Here is a 21,969-nt window from a genome sequence, read left to right on the forward strand (position 1 = left end):
GCGCATGTCCAGGCCCGTCTGAAGTTTGTTAATGACCATAATGTGGGGAGGATGGATGGGGCCATGCATCGCGAGATATTGGCCAACAACCTCCTTCCCTCAGTAAGAGCATTGAAGATGGGTTGTGGCTGGGTCTTCCAGCATGACAACGACCCGAAACACACAGCCTTTTCAACTAAGGAGTGGCTCCGTAAGAAGCATCTCAAGATCCTGGAGTGGCCTAGCCAGTCTCCAGACATGAACCCAATAGAAAATCTTTGGAGGGAGCGGAAAGTTCGTATTGCCCAGCGACAGCCCCAAAACCTGAAGGATCTGGAAAAGGTCTATATGGAGGAGTGGGCCAAAATCCCTGCTGCAATGTGTGCAAACCTGGTCAAGAACTACAGGAAACGTATGATCTCTGTAATTGCAAACAAAGGTTTCTGTCCCAAATATTGAGTTCTGCTTTTCTGATCAATTATTTATGTCATGCAATAAAATGCAAATTAATTACTTATAAATACAATGTGATTTTCTGGATTTTTATTTTAGATTCCATCATTCAAAGTTGAAGAGTACCTATGATAAAAATGATTTCTTCTACATGACTTCTACATGCTTTGGAAGTGGGAAAACCTGCAAAATCGCCATTGTATCAAATACTTGTTCTCCCCACTGTATATATATCATTGATATATGTAGATAACATTTAATATTAAGCTATTACCCAACAATTAGTGTTCACTCACCTTTTTACATCAGTCTAGAGTTGCGAGTCGTGACTGGCGAGACATGAGTCATCTCCAGCTGTCTGCATGCTTCACACTTTCCAGTGTGTCTTATTTCTAATATTAGGCAAAAGCGCACATTACAAATGAGTGCCCTGCTGGCTCCAAAACGAATGAAAAGATTCTTCAAAGCGCCCTCACATTCTGAAGAGGTAAACCCAACTGATGCTAAGGTATGGGTTCTTCTCTTTTACCGTCAATTATTCCACCCAAAGATCCCTTTTCTCATGCTTCCTGTTTCACCCCATCTTTTTTATGTTTTCTCTGTCTTTCTCTCCCGTCTGGCTAAAATAATTTAGAAGCATCCTGTGCCATGATGGAAGAGCTGTCCATGCTTGTTTTATTGACGTCATCACTGTAAAACCAAACTTCCTTTGTAATCCGTTTTAAAACCAATATTAAAGGTGTACAGTCATTATGAGTGGGGGTCTGAAGAGATGCGTAATAAAGCTATGGCTGACAAAACAAATACATAAAATGTGTTAATGTTTCTCCGGGGACAGAAATTACATGTTAGCCTGTAAAGAAAGCTGTTCTTTACAGCCATGCAGCGAGACATTTCTTTATTTTTTCCTAGGCTAGGTGAAGTCCTGTCAATCAATTTGAATGACTTGTGTGAAAGTACTGCCAACTATGGACAAGCTTCACTTCAGCCTGTTTGGCGAACACCGTTTGAACGCCAGAGTGACAGTCAATGAGTACAATAGTTCACCGCCTTTCAGGCAGCACGGGGAGGCAATGTTGTTTTCTTAAGTTATTCTCTTCCACTAAAGACGTCTCCTGCACTATTCAGCTGAGTACGCGTACGCTCGCGTGTGCACTCCGTTTTAGCAAGAAGTAGAGAACCGGTTTCGAACCACTACAAGAATATATCTGTCACCTATTCATCAGCGTATCGTTCCGCCAGCTCCTCTGGAGAACAATACTGTGGGAACATGAGGCAGGCTCTGCCTGACAGACTCCATAATACCTTGACCCCTGCAACAGGGTGAACCGCGCGACAACACTACAATACTCACTACAATGGCCCAGAGCGGTGGGTGGGGAGGGAGGTGTGTGTGTGTGTGTGTGTGTGCGCGCGGAAGGGGGGCTAGAAATTGTGATAGAGGAGAGAGTGGGGCTTGGGTGAAGGCTCAAACATCCTACACACATTATCCACACGTTTATGTCTATACAGGTACTGTATATTCAGACTGTAATTTATGTATCTGTGCCTCAATGCAGTCTGTCAAAACTAGCCCTAACCTGCCACAGGGAAGGATAAAAGCTGTTAAGTGGTCGCATGGTTGCCGACTTTCTACTAAAGGAGAGAGTGCATTGAAAACACAGTGTTCTGCTTCTTCTCCTGATTGTATTGTATTGAACTCATAGTTAAAGTAGTTTAGTCACCGATTAGTGTACAAAAAGGTGTAACAAAGTGAGAAGTTCACTTCCAAGAATTTACCAAGAAAGAAGTGAAACTATTCCCCTCCAGTGTTCATTGAAGTATTTGTCCAATGACTTTGAGTTGGATAAAAATGGTGGCTTAGTAATCCGAAAAGATTGGAAGTAAAAATACCCTGATACCATCATCGCTACCGTCAGTTCCTCAATTTATTTTCATATATCTAGTTTATAAAATTCCTGCAATTTTTTTTAGGATTTCAGTACTCAAAGTATTAATCCTGACATTTGCACGTCCCAAACTGTCAATACGAACAGCAGACAGCCTGATATCAGTTTGCTCTGAGGCAGTAAATTACTTGACTTTTTAACACCTTTCAGCTCGTGGAACAAAGACACTTCTCTAATTGGAGCGACAGGTTAATTTCTCCTGCAACACCTGGAAATGAAACTTTTGTAATAAAGCACTAGTGCTTTCTCAAACATGTTTTTTCTTTGTTTGATTTGGGGGTGAAGCTGACTTTATAATTTTGCCCAAGTTTAATTAAAGTAAATCGAATGGCTACGTTCTTACAGGAGGAAGTTTGCGGTTGAGATGTTTTGTTTCTTACCTAAATGTAGCTTTCTCCTAGCTTGCAATTGCAATTACAGTGATCAGATTCCTACTTCACAGCAAAACATATACAGTATGTCTATCTGAGAGTGTCTCAGGGATATAGCGACTGAGAGAAAAGGGCATAGGACAAAGAGGGAGAGTGAAACGGAAATAGACAGAGAAGGTAAGAGTGAAAGAGGACGAATGGCGGTAGTTCTTCGCATGCTTCATGATAGTCTGGGAATTCTATGGATTCCAGGATTCCAGGGAGTGTGAAGTCACCACGAACCAAGTAGCTTTGAGATGGATGATATCTGAACTGATTTTATTATGTTTCTCCTAGTTCTGGGTGATTTGTAGCACAGGGCAACTTTTACAGCATCTCAGTCTGGATAAACTGACACAAGAATAGTGTCATACCCTCACACCCTCAACTCTGCTCCTGCAGAATTAGTCAAAATTGACACAAGCATGGGGTGGATGCTCAGCGGATTTACTCAACTATTCTGTGTAGTTGATCGCATTTTTCACACTTTCTTTTCCCATGTGACTTTATGCTTCCTTCAGTCACATCTCAAAAAGACCGATCCATGCAATTCTCACTCTCCGTATTTTAATTGTGTATGTGTGAAGGCTCACAGCTCCGGATCCCCAGGAACACGGAGAACCCTGCAGGTCTAAATTTCCTCTGACCTTATAATAAACATAAGTCTTTAGGGTTCTAAGCGCCCAGACAGCTAAGACCCCCAGACCCCCATGAGGAGGGAGGTGTCAGTGTGTCTGACCCCAACGGCCAGAGAAACTCCCTCTGATCCATTCACCTCTTCTGCCCATCTGTAATCGTTATAAACAAAGACGACGGCGACAGAGCGTCATAGCCTCTCTACTGGTTCTGTGAACATGTAGAAAGATACACTGTGAACGGAAGACAACAAACAGAGATTAGGTGACTGAAATAATGTGATAGAGTGACAAAAAAAAGAAGCTTTAGACGTCTTGCACTCTCCCTTTCCTCTCCTCTTAACCCCAGCATTCATGAGCCTCTGACTACCAGGGGTCAGAGATCAGAGGTTATGTTATCCATGGTTCCATCCCCGGGGCAAATATTCCCTCTGGGAGTCAACTGCTACTAACCCCTGACCCCAACAATGACAGACAGAGGCAAAGGGTCATGAGAGATCATGGTCAAGTCTTCTATCTGGTTATTGTCTGTCCACTGCCTGTGTGAATGGGTGTGTGTGTGTGTGTGTGTGTGTTTGTAGAGCTGCTCAACACCGTCCTGTCATTGCCTAGTCACATCCATCATGCTGGCTCTGTCCCAAACAAACCCACTTGGACTGAGGCAACCCGTCTCTTTCTGCCCCGAACAGTCAATACAAACATAATTGATTGATTGATCATTCTGACCAGAGACTATATCCACCACAGACATAATTGATTGATTGATCCTTCTGACCAGAGACCATACCCACCACATCCAATGACAGCAGAGCGGCAGTCTTATTTAACTCAGCAGGAATGGAGAACTAAAACATATAACAAGTTTGACTTTAAGTTCAATATCCCCTGAGAGACAGTAAGGAGAGATTGGGATCTACTGACTCATTGCTATAAGGAGATCCAACCACTCTCCATGGCACCATGAAAAATAATCTATAATGGAAACAGAAATAGAAAAGCTCCTTACCTGCCGCTGAGAAGCAGCCCTACAGCTTGATGCTCCCATCATCTTGTTTCACGAAAATGAATACTTACGAACATGAGATATTTCTGTTTTTCCTTTTCAATAAATGTGTTTTAAGTCGGTGTAATTTTGGGGTATTGTGTATAGCTGATGTCAAAAAAGAATAATGATCAGTCATTAACAAAGTCTGTAACACACCAAAATGTGGAGACAATGAATACTTTCTGAAGTCACTGGAGACATCTCCGTGGTCCTATTCACTCCCTTTAGATCAAGAACCCTTGTGTGTGTGTGTGTGTGTGTGTGTGTGTGTGTGTGTGTGTGGGTGGGTGTGCATGCGTGCGTGTATGTGTGTGCTTGTCTGTGCTTGTTAGTGTGTGTGTGTGTTGTCCATGCCTGTGTGTGTGCTGAAGGGGGAAGGGGTTCTAAAAGGAGGTGTAGGGATTCTGGTGCCTCTCTCCTCCTCTCTCCTCCTCTCTCTCTCTCTCTTTCTCTGCAGTGTGGGCATTTATCAGACCCCTAAGTGGCTGTAACAAAAGCAATGCTCCCTGGGAGAGGACCTGACAGCAGTTTTCCCGCATATCGATCGCCTGCGCCTGCTCCAGTTTATGACAAAAGAGTTCACGACACCGCAGTCACAAAGTCAATACCGTGATAAATACTCCCCCTCCTCTGGTCTCTTGTCCGGCACTTTACCAGGCATTTGCCCTGACAGTTATTACTCCTACCACAGTAAATCCACTGGCCAAAGTAGGAAAGGGGGGAAAAATAGACTTCTTGGCTGAATTTATGAACCCAGGTTGGCCAAGTTTACTTAATTTAAAGACGAGTTATAAACACAGAGAGGTCAGTGCTAGTGGAGCGCAGGATTTGCTGGTAAAATGTATTGTTTCTTCCACGGCTCAGGGGAGCAATGTTTCTTAGTTGGCTTTACAGGTATACATATGTATATATACATATATATATATATATATATATATATACAGCTCTGGAAAATTATCAGCTTCTCTGGTATTACTATTCATAGGTATGTGTTTGAGTAAAATTAACGTTTTATTCTATAAACTACTGACAACATTACTCCCAAATTCCAAATAAAAATATTGTCATTTAGAGTATGTATTTGTAGAAAACAACAACTGGTCAAAATAACCAAAATAAGATGCATTGTTTTCAGACCTCAAATAATGCAAAGAAAACAAATTAATATACATTTTTCAACAACAAAATACCAATGTTTTAACTTTTTTTACTTTAAGGAAGAGTTCAGAAATCAATATTTGGTGGAATAACCCTGATTCTTAATCAAAGCTTTCATGCATCTTGGCATGCTCTCCACCAGTCTGTCACATTGCTGTTGGGTGAATTTATGTCACTCCTTGCACAATAATGCAAGTAGCCCGGCTTTGCTTGATGGCTTGTGACCATCCATCTTCCTCTTGATCAAATTCCAGAGGTTTTCAATGGGGTTCAGGTCCGGAGATTGGGCTGGCCATGACAGGGTCTTGATCTGGTGGTCCTCCATCCACACCTTGATTGACCTGGCTGTGTGGCATGGAGCATTGTCCTGCTGGAAAAAAATATTCTCAGAGTTTGGGAACATTGTCAGAGCAGAAGGAAACAGGTGTTCTTCCAAGATAAGCTTGTACTTGGCTTGATTAATTTCTCCTTCACAAAGACAAATCTGCCCGATTCCAGCCTTGATGAAGCATCCCCAGATCATCACCGATCCTCCACCAAATTTCAGAGAAGTACGAGACACTGTGACCTGTAGGCCTCTCCAGGTCTCCGTCTAAACATTAGATGACCAGTTGTTGGGCAAATCAGAAAATTTGACTTGTCAGAGAAGATGACCTTACTCCATTCCTCTACGGTCCAATCATTATGGTCTTTTGCAAACTTCAGCCTGGCTCTTCTTTGCTTCTCATTGATGAAGGGCTCTTTTCTAGCTTTGCACAACTTCAACCCTGTACCTAGGAGCCTGTTTTGAACCGTCCTTGCTGTGCACTTCACCCCAGCTGCTGTTTGCCATTCTTTTTGTAGGTCACTTGATGTCATCCTACGGTTGTTGAGTGACCTTCGAATGAGTTGACGGTCATCTCAGTCAGTGGACAGTCGTTTTCGCCCTCTGCCAGTCTGTAGCTTTGTTGGCCGCAATGTCTGTTGCTTGATCTTGTTCTTATGAACCGCCATCTTTGATATTTTCAGGATGGAAGCAACCTGACACTCACTGTATCCCTCTGCTAGTAAAGCCAGAATGAACCCTTCTTTTCCTCACTCAAAGCTTTTCTTTTCATCTCTTTTGTCATGCTGAATAGTAATTTTTTATTCAAATTACCTTTGAGGTACTACTTGCACGTTTTTTGCCATACAACTGGTCCTATTGCAAGAGGATAGTGGACAGCATTGTTTTTTATACTTTTCCTCGTTAAATTAGATTTGGTTCAGGTAATCACCTAATCAGTACCTCATTAAGTAAAATGAGGTGTGTCTGTGTTGGAATTTAAGACACTGGAATGGAATGGCTGCAATAGATGTAGAGATGCTGATTTAAGAAAAATTTATACTTTTTTTCCAGAGCTGTATATATACATATATATGTGTGTAGAAAGAGCAAGAGAGAGAGAGAGAGAGAATGGCATGTAGGTGTCATACACACATAGATTTAAGCATGTCCATCCTTTGCTGAGCATGTATAATACGTTTTGAAGTTACACCGAATACATTTGTTTGATATCTTGTAGTTTTTCCCCCTCCAAAAACATAATTTGAATAATGATTAGTGAATTAAAATCAGGGATTAAAGCATGAGCTGTCAGCAACTGTTTGTTGTTGCAGAGTGGGCCAAGCTCCATCTTTAACTTTGCACACATGTTTACAGTAACACACATAGTCAAAGATCCCTGTTTAACCATTTTCATCAAATGAGGAAATGTGAAGAATGTTTTGTAATTTGGAAGAGGTTCCTGCCTTAGCACTAATCCAACAAGTAAATCCTTTTACATTTAAAAGTACCCATATCCCTGCTGCATATGCTCTGAAACACATTAATCAACATAGCAGATTATGCAGATGGAAATTGCTATGAATTAACATTTTTCAATTTATTTAGTCAAAAATATTATAAATCTAGTGAGATTAATATTTTTTTTCAATAATAGGTTACAAATACAGCATGTAGAATTGAGTGGCAAATCATCTGGTTTAGCATAACTCCTAAATCCTATTACAAATGTTAAAAATATATCTTTAAAAGAATGTATTTTTACTTGGAGAAAATAACAGCCAGCAGGAGAATCATAGTCACCACAATCAGGCTCTCATTTCATGTTACTCCTCTAATCAGGGACATTTGTTCTGAATGTCTTACCTGGCTATCATCACATGGTTGTCTGGGGCCCAGAGGATTACAAGTGGGTCCTCCAGAGTTGGCTGCCCTCCATTAAATGTTTACATTTCCATTTTAGTCATTTAGCAGATGTTCTTATCCAGAGAAACATACAGTAAAAGTGCATAGCAGAGGGACTCTGACCCAAACCTTGGCATTTCAAGCATCGTGCTCCATCAACTGAGCCACTCCTTAGACTCCTCAGAAGACCGTCTCCTCATTCACCTCCATTCTGGTTCCTGGAAAAATGTACATTTAATAAATATGAGCATTTGTCAGTTGATGATCAGTAGCTGGTCAGCTGCAGAAAGGGCCATTAAAGGGTGGGAAGCCCTGCACACCTTGCAAATGTCTATCAAGTGTGCTAATTTTGACAAGAACCCAATGAGCCCCAGCCAAAATAGGTTGCTTCTTTAGTGAGTTGGCCCATCTTGAAGGCCTGATGTCATACGGTATCTAAGCCTAGGGAGGTCTGGCTAACAGCAGGCAGCAGATCAGGGTCTATAGTGGCTTTATGTCTACAATGAGCTGGGTAACTACCTGGAAAATGACCTGCTGGGTGGAGAGGGCCTTTCCTACAGGAGCAGAGCAGAACACACCCTTTCATGGGGGGGGGGGGTGTAGAGAAGGAGAACAGGCAGTGGGGGAAACAGAGGAGAGGGGGAGAAGGTAAGGATGACAAGAAGGGGGGGTTATGGGTTTAGGGTAAGGTCAGGTGGAGTAGAGGGGAGACGGGGTTCTGGATGGAGAATGAGGCTTGATAAGGATGTAACGCCCAATCAATCTGAATGTCCTGTTGAGGGCAGCAGGACTGATCTTCTTCACTGAACTGGCGCATGGGTTACTGGTGAGAGATCCATGCGCTTACACACACACGTGCACACACACACACACAGACACAATCCCACCGTCAAGGCTGGACACCCAGGAAGGTTGTCCCCGGCCATGCTAAGGGAGGGGTTTTGTGCCAGGAACTGAGATTACTGGCAGCACAACTCACACACACACACAAACACGCACACAAAATAGGTCAACATGGAGAAAGTTACCTTAGCTATTGTACTTTCTGAAACCTGAAAGCGCTGCAATCCCAGAAATGTTAAGCGTCAGCATGTTCACAAGAAGCACATTCCTCCAGACATTCTGTCAGTGGCAACATTCCAGTCATTCCACTGAAGAAATATAGGGTACGGTAAAGTAACTACGGGGATATTTTCTGATGATTCCTGGCTAGTTGAGTTTATTGCACATGGCATTGCTTTTATGTTGACAGGCCAGAGGATATTTCACCATGGGAACGTCTTCAGTCGGGTTATGCCAGTGGCTCACAGTGGGGGGTTAAAAAGCTTCAGACATCTGTCAATTTTCCCAGTGAGACTAGATCGTGATGAAAAAGAGACAAACCTTCCAGAAAAAAATGCTCAGGGACAAAAGGAAAACAAACAAAACAAAAGCTTTAATGTCCAAATTCCTGAACGAAGCGCGCCGGCAGTTCTGATTTGCCAAGCGTCTTTAGGGAGATTAGGCAAAGTATATGGTGTGTGAAACCACTGTAGACCCAACGACAAAAGCATTAGTAAATCAGAGACGGATGAAAGTTACAGCCCCTGAGTAGCCAATCCCTTTCTGAAACCTGCCTGTCTTTCTCTCTGTCTGTACGACTGTTTTCCTGCCTGTCTTTCTTTCTGTCTGTACGTCTGTTTTCCTGCATGTCTTTCAGGGACAATGTTTATTTCCTTACTGCAAGTCTGCTATGTGTGCGCGTGTGTTTGTGTGTGTGTGTGTGTGTGTGCGTCTGTACCTTTTTGGGTGGGTTTTGGGGTCTGTGTGTGTGAGTTCTGCCAAGGGGTAGCCGTGCAGTGCAACAAACCCCTTGTTTTCCTGGTCTCAAGGGGTGAGAGGTACCCTCATGGTGTCTGCTGATAACTCTGTCTCACCCTACAGCCCTGCACTGAGGACCAGCCAAGACCCGCCATGCTTCAACACACCACACGTCTGTCTCCTTTCTGCCACCCATCCTATGCACGCCTTCAGTGCACAGTCTACCTCACGTGGACACCACGGATCTGTTGGTGTAGCTGCCCTGAGGGGAGTGGGGCAGTCTGTCATCTCACGCCTACTATATATGGACTAAGCAATGGTTCAAATATAGTAATGATAGTTACTGTTTGGGTATCCGATCGAAGATTGTAGCGCACTTGGATTTAGTAATCAAAGAAATTACTATCATGTCATTAGAAATTCAAAATTGACTGCTTGATTAAAGTCAGGAAATATCAGTTCCAACAACAAGCTGCTGTATTGGGATAATACTTTGTTGTCGTGTCTGTTTTAGACTCAGTGTGCTAGGCCTACAGTGTAATATAACATTTAGCATATGTTGCGATCCTGACCAACAGTATGACTCAACTCCCATTTTTAAGGAGAATAACATTCAACTGTGATATAAACTGAAGGTACACCTGTTTTGGTAGTGCAAGGTGAGTAGCCATAACATGAATATTGGTTTTTTAGTGTCACAGCAAAATGCATCCCAAAATGAGTAGTCCAAGGATGTTTGTGAAACACAGGAGTAATACATTTACATTGCAATACATCACTTTTAGGACAGCACAATTAGGTGTAAAATGATTTGTGAGCAGTAGTAAGCTTCAGTAGTGAGATATTCTATGCTATTCACCGATCAGCCATTACATTATGACCACTGACAGGTGAAGTGAATAACACTGATAATCTCAATATCATGGCACCTGGCAGTGGGTGGGATATATTTGGAAGCAAGTGAACATTCTGTCCTCAAAGTTGAAAAACGGGCAAGCTTAAGGATCTGAGCGACTTTGACAAGGGCCTAATTCTGATGGCTAGACGACTGGGTCAGAGCATCTCCAAAACTGCAGCCCTTGTGGGGTGTTCCCGGTCTGCAGTGGTCAGTACCTGTCAAAAGTGGTCTAAGGAAGGAAAAGCGGTGAACTAGCGACAGGGTCATGGGCAGCCAAGTCTCAATGATGCATGTGGGGCGCGAAGGCTGGCCCGTGTGGTCAGATCCAACAGACAAGCTACTGTAGTTTAAATTGTTGAAAAAGTTAATGTTGGTACTGATAGAAAGGTGTCAGTACATTGTAGTTTGTTGCGAATGGGGCTGTGTAGCCACAGACCTGTCAGGGTGACCAAGCTCACCCCTGTCCACTGCCGAAAGCACCTACAATGAGTATGTGAGCATCAGAACTGGACCATGGAGCACTGGAAGAAGGTGGTCTGGTCTGATGAATCGTTTTCTTTTACATCAGGTGGATGGCCGGGTGCGTGTGCATCGCTTACTGTACATGGAGAACACATGGCACCAGGATGCATTATGGGAAGGAGGCAAGCTGGCAGAGGCAGTGTGATGCTTTGTGCAACGTTCTGCTGGGAAACCTTTGGTCCTGTCAATCATGTGAATGTTTCTTTGACACGTACCACTTACCTGAGCATTGTTGCAGACCATGTGTACCGTTCATGGCAACGGTATTTCCTGATGGCACTGGCCTCTTTCAGTAGGATAATGCACCTTGCCACAAAGCAAAAATGGTTCAGGAATGGTTTGAGGAAGACAACAAGGAGTTCAAGGTGTTGACTTGGCCTCCAAATTCCCCAGATCTCAATCACATCGAGCATCTGTGGGATGTGCTGGACAAACAGGTCAGATCCATTGAGGCCCCACCTCGCAACTTACAGGACTTGATCTGCTGCTAATGTCTTGATGCCAGATACCAGAGCACACCTTCAGAGGTCTGATGGAGTCCATGCCTCTACTGGTCAGGGCTGTTTGGCAGAAAAAGTGGGACCTACAAACTATGAGGCAGGTGATCATAATGTTATGGCTGATCGGCGTATACTATTACTCACTGATATTTTATAAATGCGTGGATTTCTGCCCATCCAAATTTCTGCACGTCCAACAACACCTTTCTGACCCAACTCATCATCGCAGCAATTACACACGTGACTGATTGGAAAACACACTGCTATTATACATTTCAGCCCTGCTATTACGTTTAATATCCCAGTGCTATTGATCCTTAATGACACTATTACATTCAAAATTCTAGTGAATTGAGTAATATTTTACTATGCAAGAGTGTCACCTTCATTAAGCGATTCACCTTCTGAGAACTGCAGACAATGACATTTGACTGTCCATTGGAGAATTCAGTACACACCTTGAAAGTTAACTCAAAAACTGGTTTTAGCTATTTGAGGTCCACAGCAAGCGACCAGTGTTTAAACCAGAAATCCTTGGAGTTTTGCAACCGCACCATCTATGCCATTTAGATTCAAGGCTTCTGTCAAAATTAATAAGGGTTCAAATAGAACTCTTGGTGGTACAAAAGGTCTGTCTATGCAATTTTATGAATGTTTTACAGTGCCCTTTCACTAACACAAAATCTTCCTACAGTGTAAAAAATAAAATAAAATGAAAAACCAAAAACAGCGTTTCAGTTGAGAAACATAGATAGTTCGTAAACTGAATAAGAAAAAATCTATAAAATCCTGTTTAATCACTTTCTGTGCCAATCGGTGCAGCGTCTACTGTGTTATCACTGTCAAATGAGTTTCACTATGTTTTCTATGTCCAAATAAAAAGTAAGTCCTGCATTTACCAAGTATTGGGTTGATATTCATCCATAATCTCCACACCAAAGTTTAGGCAGTGTCTTTACTTACAATATCAGTCCGCAACCCCACTTTTATTTTTGAAAAGTGCAGTCAAAAACCTCTTGTTGGGGGGGTCACCTTGATGGAAGCCGCCTAATTTGTTACACACAAGACCAGTCTGTGAGTGAATTTTGACAATCATAAAAATAGCATCTGAGCAATGAATTGAGCCCTTAAAATTCTTCCATGGAGTGCCAGCCATCATATCCATCCTGCAACCCCCAACCCCCTCTCTAATCCTCTAGTTTTTTTCTCCTCCACTTCTCTTCCAGACCTTCGAGTGCCAGTCCCAGCAGAGGGCACCTTTTCATGTTCTCTCGCCCCCACGCTCTTGTTTGCTGCCCCCGTCTGTCATCCGTCCTTCCCATGGGACAAAGCGAAGGGGGGGGGGGGGGGGGGGGTGTTGCTGGTTGACCAGTCCAAGGGCAGGGAATGAAGGGGGATGTCATCAGAGTGTTTTCTTTCCCGGAAAGTATGATTAAGACGTGTTATCTTTACTTGACACTCAATAAGATCAAAATTGCACACTATTTTAGTCCTTTCCCCAAGTTTCCCCAAAACCCATTGGATGAAAATAGCAGAGGGCCCTCCACTCAGACCAGAGGAGAGGAACAGAGAATAGAGGAGAAGAAACTATTACCCCACTAGGTGTGGCTGTGTGTGTATAGCGAGCCTACTCTCTTTTTGTGGTTTTCACATGGCAATTAAAACTGTCTACCAGCACTGAGTAGCGGGAGTTGCTAAGACAGGCAAACTATGAGGGGGAAGGAGAGAGAGAGGACAGAGAGTGAGCAAGAGAGAGAGTAAATGAAAGAGACCAAACATTCTTCATTTCTCTTTCTGTCTGCAGGCTGTGCTAGACATAATTAATGGCCAAAGCCAGAACAGGAGCAGCCAGGTACGTATTAAAAACAATACTGGGATCCAATGGCTCTGAGGTCCTCACACTATTAAGAGGAGCCATTCAGACAGACCCTGTCCAATCCAACAATGACTGTGTCGGAAAAAAGGACCAAGGCCCGCTGGTGCCGCTAGTCTGGTAATTTATATCAAATGGCTGCATAAACTCTACAGCCATAAAGGCTCCAATAACCCATCTGTGATTGTCTGTAGAAGACATGATATATGAGCCTATCAATAGTATAGAGCCTCAGTCCAACCACAGTACTAGCGGAACGCCGCTCGGTAATTCAGGGCCACATGGTGTATTAGTGTGCGTTGACTATGTTGAATTTTACAGGCCGTTAGTGGGGGTGCTAATAAAGAGACTGACAGAGGAAAGAGCATAAAACACACCGATGACGTGGCCGAGGCCATTAAGTGTTTATCTGCTGTAAATGTCCACCAACACTTTGTTAGCTGTGCTCCCTGTCGCTTTTGCTCTGTCTCTTTCATTCCATCTCTTTCGTTCTGTCTCTTTCATTCTGTCTCTTCCTCTCTTTCATTCTGTCTCTTCCTCTTTCTCTCTCTCTCTCTCTCTCTCTCTCTTTCTCACTGTCACTCTCACTGGGGATCGGGCATCAAGTTCACACTGAAAGGCAAGCAGGACTTTTAGTTACCAAATGAACAACAGCCTGGATCTTAGTGAGTCTGTATTCACTAGACATTCCTGGGGCTGTATTCATATAACATCTCAGTGCTGATCTTTTAAGTAAAACTGGAGGAAGGCGACAAATCAATTTGTGTGAACACACAGTCTAGATTTAAACAAAACAGCCCAAGGGAATGTGATACGGGTATATCGTTAGTATACCACAGGTTAAGGGGGCTCTAATACAGTGGATAGAAAAAGTCTACACACCCCTGTCAAAATGTCAGGTTTTTGTGATGAGACAAAGATAAATGTCAGAATCTTTTCCACTTTTAATGAGACCTATAATGTGAACAATTCAATTGAAAAACAAACTGAAATCTTCGAGGGGGAAAAATGAAAAATAAAAATCTTAAAATAACCTGGTTGCATAAGTGTGCACACCCTCTTATAACTGGGGATGTGGCTGTGTTCAGAATAAACCAATCACATTCAAACTAAATAGAAGTCATTACACCCCTGCCATAATTTAAAGTGACTCTAAAGAAACACAAATAAAGTTCAGCTGTTCTAGTAGGATTTTCCTGACATTTTCTTAGTTGCATCTCAGAGCAAAACCCTTTGTCCGCAGAGAGCTTCCAAAGTATCAGAGGGATCTTATTGTTGAAAGATATCAGTCAGGAGAAGGGTACAAAATAATTAGATATACCATAGAACACAGTGAAGACAGTCATCATCAAGTGGAGAAAATATGGCATAACAGAGACATTACCAAGAACTGGACGTCCCTCAAAAATTGATGAAGAGATGAGGAGAAAACTGGTCAGGGAGGCTTCCAAGAGGCCTACAGCAAGATTAAAGGATCTGCAGGAATTTCTGGCAAGTACTGGCTGTGTGCTACATGTGACAACAATCTTGCGTATTCTTCATATGAATGGGCTATGGGGTAGGGTCGTAAGACGGAAGCCTTTTCTTACAAAGATAAACATCCAAGCCCCGCTGAAGTTTGCAAAAAAAAAAACATAAAGTCCCCCAAATGCATGTAGGAAAATGTGTCATGGTCTGATGAAACCACGATATAACTTTTTGGACATAATTCCAAAAGGTATGTTTGGCGGCAAAGCAACCCTGTACATCACTCAAAGAACACCATACCCACAGTGAAGCATGGTGGTGGCAGTATCATGCTTTAGGGCTGTTTTTCTTCAGCTGGAACCGAGGCTTTAGTCAGGGTGGAGGGAACTATGAACAGTTCCAAATACCAGGCAATTTTGGCAAAAAACCTTCAGGCGTCCATTAGAAAGCTGAAAATGTAGAGGAAGTTCACCTTTCAGTACGACAACGACCCAAAGCACACATCTAATTCCACAAAAGCATGGCTTCACCAGAAGGAAATTAACATTTTAGAATGCCCCAGCCAGAGCCCAGACCTGAATCCAATTGAACATCTGTGAGGTGATCTGAAGAGGGCTGAGCACAGGAGATGTCCTCGCAGTCTAACAGATTTTGTTCACTTTTGCAAAGAAGAGTGGGCAAATATTGCCACATCAAGATGTGCCATGCTAATAGACTCCTACCCAAAAAGACTGAGTGCTGTACTAAAATCAAAAGGTGCTTCAACAAAGTATTAGTTTAAGGGTGTGCACACTTATGCAACCAGGTTATTGTGAGTTTTTAACTTTTCCCCCTCAAAGATTTTAGCTTCTTTTTCAACTGAATTATTCACGTTATAGGTCACATTAAAGGTGGAAAAAGTTCTGACATGATTTATCACAAGAACTTGGCATTTTAACAGGGGTGTGTAGTCTTTTTATATCCACTGTTTATCACAAACCCATGAGGTATATTTCTGCAATCATCATTTAACATTGAGAAACATTAAGTAGCGCATGAAAACAATGTGTGAATTAATCCTCTGATTCACATTACACCGTTTTCAATGTACATTCTCTTAAGGTCAGTAATGTATTTCTAAATTGACAATTCACAGCATCTGAAAAGCAGCTAAATGGATTTACTTGGCTGATATACTGTGTGATAATGAAATAAAACAGATTGAAGATCTTACAACTAGACAAAAATGAAGTATTCATTTAGGGAGACAAAACAAAATATTAAAGACAGCTTCACTCTCTCTTTATTTCAGGATTCAGAACACTAATTCTTCTTTTATTAATAGTTTATGAATGAAAACACATTTAAACACTTTGTTTCTTATGAAAGTGCACCAACAATTATCTGCGGTAACACCCACTTCTTAGTCTAAAAACAAATGATTGCGTAGTGTGATAGGTGTCATATAGGTGCCAGTTTTTGACCAACACAATAATAAATCATAAATGAAATTGAAAATAAAACATGCTGTTGCATTAGACTGCTTATAAAATACTCCAACCTTTTAAAGGCCACATTCAACCTTGAGTTCCTATCCAGTTAAATCAAGCATTTCATGCATTCGTGCCTTTACACTGTCCTCTGGTGTAACATTTCAGCTCATGAAAAGAACCCCTTGTATTGTTAATTTCCGTCACTACCTCCCAGAATCATGAGTGGATTTATGTGCCTGCTTCCTTCTTTGGATATCGTAGCCATCTCTCAGCCTTCCTTATTTGACAGCGCGGTGTAACTTCAAAAGAGCCATAGCTGGTGGAGACCCTTTCACAGTGAGTCTCGTATCAAACGGCCCAGAGGAGTCAAACTGGTGAGAGTCCCTGGTATCCGCTTGCATTGGTTTAGCTTGTTGTTTAATCACAGAACTGGCACAACAGTGCTTTTCAGTGACAAAACTGAATCAATCAGAACATCGCAATATCATGGATAGGCTTGGGGAGTACTTTTTCTTTCAATTAATATAATGTTTTATAGCTTCAAGAAACTATAATAGGGATTTTCAGGCCATTCTTTTATTAACTGAATCAGCTTCAAAGTTCCATAAACTTAGCGCCAGATACTGTGGCCAAACCAAGTTGGATTCAAACTTGTAAGAAAACGAATGATACTCATGAGGTTAAAAGGGGGTCTATCTCCTTTAAGCACCCAGTAACAATTAGGCTTAGCCATCAGCAGATTTTCTGACATAATGTACACATAATATTGCACATCACTCATGTCGTGTGCTGTAGGACATCACCCGATTCTCCTGCAACCTTCATTGGGATCTCTCTCTTAACCCATCAATGAGTTATCTAAACTTACACTAAACTAGGAAAACATCTAAAAACTAGACTGTACCGGAAGTTATGCTGCTTCATCTTACTGTCGCCGGGGACTCCAACTGTATAGTATTTTCATAATGTCCTCCACAACACGTGTTGGACATGTCCTCTCCAATAGAGTAGCCTTCATGTACTGTCTGTACTGACTTGACTGACAGCTGGAGCTGCACTCTTATCATCTTGCCTTTTATTTATCCACAGTGCCTTTGCAGCCTTTGTTTTACTTTTAAAATGATCGAATCCAGAGAGCGAATAGGAAGTTAGCTAGCTAATGAAAAAACAGTTATTTAGCTCAAATAGTGTGTAAAAGCAGGTTACCGTCAGCCTCTGCTTAATGCGTCCTTACAAAAAGTCATTAACAGGCGGTCTTTATTTTTCTGTGCTAAAAATTTACTAAAGATGTGTTGGTCACCAATGCGGTTTAGAACGCTTTGTCTTGTTTCACCTTACCAGCATACAGGAACAGTGAAACAAACTATTTTGAATTATACTTGATATGATACTATGATACTGTACATTTAAGCTTCAATAGTGATTATCTATGGCCAATTTAATTTAACATCACTAAGGGATATTTTTATGAGAGTACATGGATGTAGCCCTTAGCAAGTGTATATTGGATACCTAGTAGAAATCTGAAGCAATGCCTTTTGCTGTTTAAACTGAAGAAGAGAGAGACTTGCTTGTATCGGAGTTGGTCATTTATTGAAACTCCCAAATCAGCCCCAAAGCCTTCATCCGAGGGGCCGTTTTTAGATTTATAAATGCCCAACACTGATACAAGCAAGAACAGTGTGCTGGTCTCTCTTTTCTTTGGTTTGAAATAAACTTTTCAAGATCAGTACCTACTGTAGAATTAGTTGGACCGGATTTGCGAGTGCCTTGTTTATCGTATTATAAAATGGTTACTATTGCAATAAAAAGTTATTCATACCTTGGCATATGGCCTCATATATGATGCCTTTCAGCCAATCAGGATTAGGTCTTGACCCAGCTAGTTTTTATATAAGCAATAAGCCACAAAGGGGCGTGTTATGTGAGCAATATAACAGGTTTAGGGTTCTTAGGCACCACGCAAAGTGGGTGCCTGGATATAGGCCTTGATCACAGTACAGTATATTGACCATACACCACAAACCTCAGAGGTGCTATATATGTATATCACATATTTCAGCCAATCAGCATCCGCGAGCCAAACTGCCCAGTTTTAGAAATGCTCTCATTATCTCCTTTCTCCATTTCCTGGAGCCGACCGTACATTTTTAAAAGGGGAGGGAAAAAAAGAAGAAGGAAACAAAGAAAAAGATTCCCAGAAGCCATCAGGTCAGAGCAGGAGAACTGGTCTAGACGTTTATTTGTGTCAGGTGTCTCTAAGACTCTGGTGTCTTTGAAGGCTCCGCGGGGCTGGGTGGCCTAACGTCTGGCTCTGTCTGTCCGTACAGGTATGAGGGCGGCGGGGGGGCGTGGGGTTTGGGTGGGGGGGGGCAACAGTGAGGAGTGAGAGGTGAACAGAGGGAACGGGAGAGAGTGAGAATTGAGGGATGGGCGGATCAAGGTGTGTCTGGGGCTGAAGATGGGGGGGGTAGGGGGGTGAGGGGGCACACATGGGGACCGGGGGTGCAGAACAGAGGAGAGGGGGTGAGGGAGAGAGAAAGAGAGAGACGCTGGGTGGGGGGCCCACTGGCTGGATCAAGGTGTGGCGTCCCTCCCCTTGCACTTTGATGTGGGCGACTGTCAGGCTTCAGTGGCTCCTGATGCCTCTTGGCTGCCTCAGTGTCTACCACCACAGCCCAGCAGGTAAGCCCTGGGCCTCACAACAGCAGACTGTTACACACACAACACCCTCACTACCACCCTGCTCTTAACAGGCCCCAGCGATACGGAAAGAGTTGGGGGGGGGGGGGTTGAGAGAAAAAGGTGTGAGGGAGGGAGGGAATACAATTGGAGTCTTGTTGCCCGGCCGCCAACACGCTCATCTCTCTGGTTACCAAAAAAAAAGAGCAGCTCGGTAATTTCAGAGGTATTATTGCCCCGGGCTGTTGGCCTGCAAACCGGGACAGGGGGAAAAAAGCTCAAGTGTAAGTCAGGTTGCACTAACAAAAAAAGAGGAGGGGAAAACGTCAGCTGTCTGTGTACACGTTCTCAAAAACACGCACACATCCACTCGCTCCACACAAACGTCGTATCTCTCTCTCTTCCTCTATCACTCTCTGTTTCCCCACTTGAGTAAATGCAGCATGTCCTTGCTCCAATCACAGGTTAATTTCTTGGCAGTTCTAGTCCTATTATCATGCCGCAGATGGTCATGGGAGAAGTTAATTCTTGTTCTATTTACTCAGTTCACGCCTGTGATTCCCTGCTGGATCCGCTGATCCTCGATAAAATCTGGGCTCTGGGCGGTAGAGTTACATACTGTATGTGGGCTTCCGGACAGAGAGGGGAGGAAAGAGAGAGAGAGTGAGAATTAAAGAAAGAGTTTCAATGTATAGGTAGACAGACTGTCCGGCAGACAGACAGACAAACAGACCGACAGACAGACAGATGAGCCCACAGAAACATCACACCTGCATACAGTACCAGACTGTCAGACATGAGACCAAACACAGGTCATAAACAGGAAGGGGCTGAGGACCCACAGCCAGGCAGACAGACAGACAGGCAGACTGAGAGTCAGGTATACAGACAGCCAGGCAGACAAACAGCCAGGCAGACAGACACACAGACAGACAGAGAGCCAGACAGTCAAGCAGACAGACAGCCAGACAGCCAGACAGAGAGCCAGGTAGACAGACAGCCAAGCAGACAGACAGCCAGGCAGACAGACAGAGAGCCAGGTAGACAGACAGCCAAGCAGACAGAAGGCCAGACAGACAGGCAGCCAGACAGACAGGTTGAGGAGTAACAGCCAATTCGGAGTATGAAGGTAGGTGCCCCGCCTGCTGTGCTGTCCACTTCTCTCCAGCCATCATTCCTCAACACGCTAAACCCCCTGGCAAGCATGGTCTCCTCTACCCTTGTTCCGGATCCTTCCTTCTGGACATGAATGACGTTCGCCGACAGCCAGCTGGTTATTTCCACTTTTACATTTTCACCCTCCCTTGTTCCCTCCCTCCCCCTCTCCTTTCTCTTCTTCCCCCTTCCTTTAAAGATGGCTGTAAGATGAAAGAAAGTGGTGCCCTGGCCGTGTCTTATCACAGTCTTTAGAGCTTGTGTAAAAATTTGGCAGCACCTGGGTTCAGGAGAAATAGCATTGGGGATTAGAGTTCTGAGGACAGACCTGACTATTCACACTTGGCATTAGGCAAGACAGCCTCAGTACAAGAAGGATATTTTTTTTATTCCTTCAATTTAACTTTAATTACTCAAATCTCTGTGAGGGCACACAAGAAAAGCCCAGGCATTTGTGTCTGGAAGATTAGCCGACTGCCCTGCCAAGTCCGCGCGGCGCTGCATCGTTAGATAGAATTCAAATTCAAATCCGGGCTAAAGACAGTGCAGCTGTCACCCCCCTGGCCTGCAAAGCCCCCCTTGGATCAGAAATGAGCTGTCCTCCCTCTGCCTACTTCTCTTCTCATCTCCTATCCTCCGTCTCTTCCCCTGAGGAACCTAATCCCACTCTCCCCGCTGACTGTCACCGCTAAAATAAAGCCATAAAAAAGCCTCCAAAATAATTAGTAATTAAAAATAAAAAATAAAAACGTTTTTTTTTTTTTTTTCTCTTTCACCAGTCGTCTGCATCTCCTCTGCTCTGCGAGGCTATAGCAGGAGTCAGGTGGGGAGTGTGGCAGTTTGGTTTCACGGGCGTCAGGGGTGCTGCCTCTCGCTCTGTTGCCAAGGAGCCACGTCTATTTCCTCCCTGATTCATGTCTTCATTCACACGGAGAGGAGGAAGAAAGGAGGAGGAATTAGGAGGGAAGGAGGGATGTGTCGGCCGTGGTATCAGGGCAAACACACTTTTGCTCCCTCTCACTCTCTCTCCTCCTCTCTCTTTCTGTCTGCTTCGGGTTTATGACAGGTGAGGTCCCTTGGAAAACATACAAAGTGGTTTTCTTTGAGCGCCAGGAAAGTTATTTTTCTGTCTTTGTCATCAGGGGGAGACGTGTGTGGGAATTCACGGATGCTTCTTGGTGACATAAACACTATAAGAGATACAAGGCCTCGTTGGGGGGGGGTTTGAGTAATCTTCTCAAAGTAGCACTTTCTACCTCCCTCTCGCTCTCTCACTCCCTCTCTCCCTCTCTCCCTCTCTCTCTCTCTCTCTCTCTTCCTTCCTCCCCATTTTTTCCCTCTCTCCGTCGTATCTGACGTCTCTTTAAAGACGGCTCAACTGAGCGTCTCCCGGTGCTGAAATCCCCGCTAGTTGGGCGTCTTTTCAACCAATCGACTTTGAGAACACCTGCAATGTCTTAGATAAGTAGCTAGTCTTATCTCCTGTGGGAAAGGACCCCCATTATTCAGAGGTTCCAGGGCAGATACCCCCTGTGTGCCATGGGCACCGCTGATAATCCGCAACGCCACACAGCCAAATCCTGGTAAAGTGATCCTAAACTGACAAAACCTCCATCCTCTGGACTAGGTTAAGCCACGTCTTTAAGCTGTGTTTGGGATAAGGGTTTTCTCTGCCTTTGCTACTCAAAGTAGAACGTCGTCGGCCCCGCCGTAGTTAGGGTTATCTCCCCTTTTAAGCCTCTGAGATGTCTGGTGGCCGCGC

Source organism: Esox lucius, chromosome 15 (assembly GCF_011004845.1).
Source record: "Esox lucius isolate fEsoLuc1 chromosome 15, fEsoLuc1.pri, whole genome shotgun sequence".
In the NCBI taxonomy this organism is placed as follows: domain Eukaryota; kingdom Metazoa; phylum Chordata; class Actinopteri; order Esociformes; family Esocidae; genus Esox; species Esox lucius.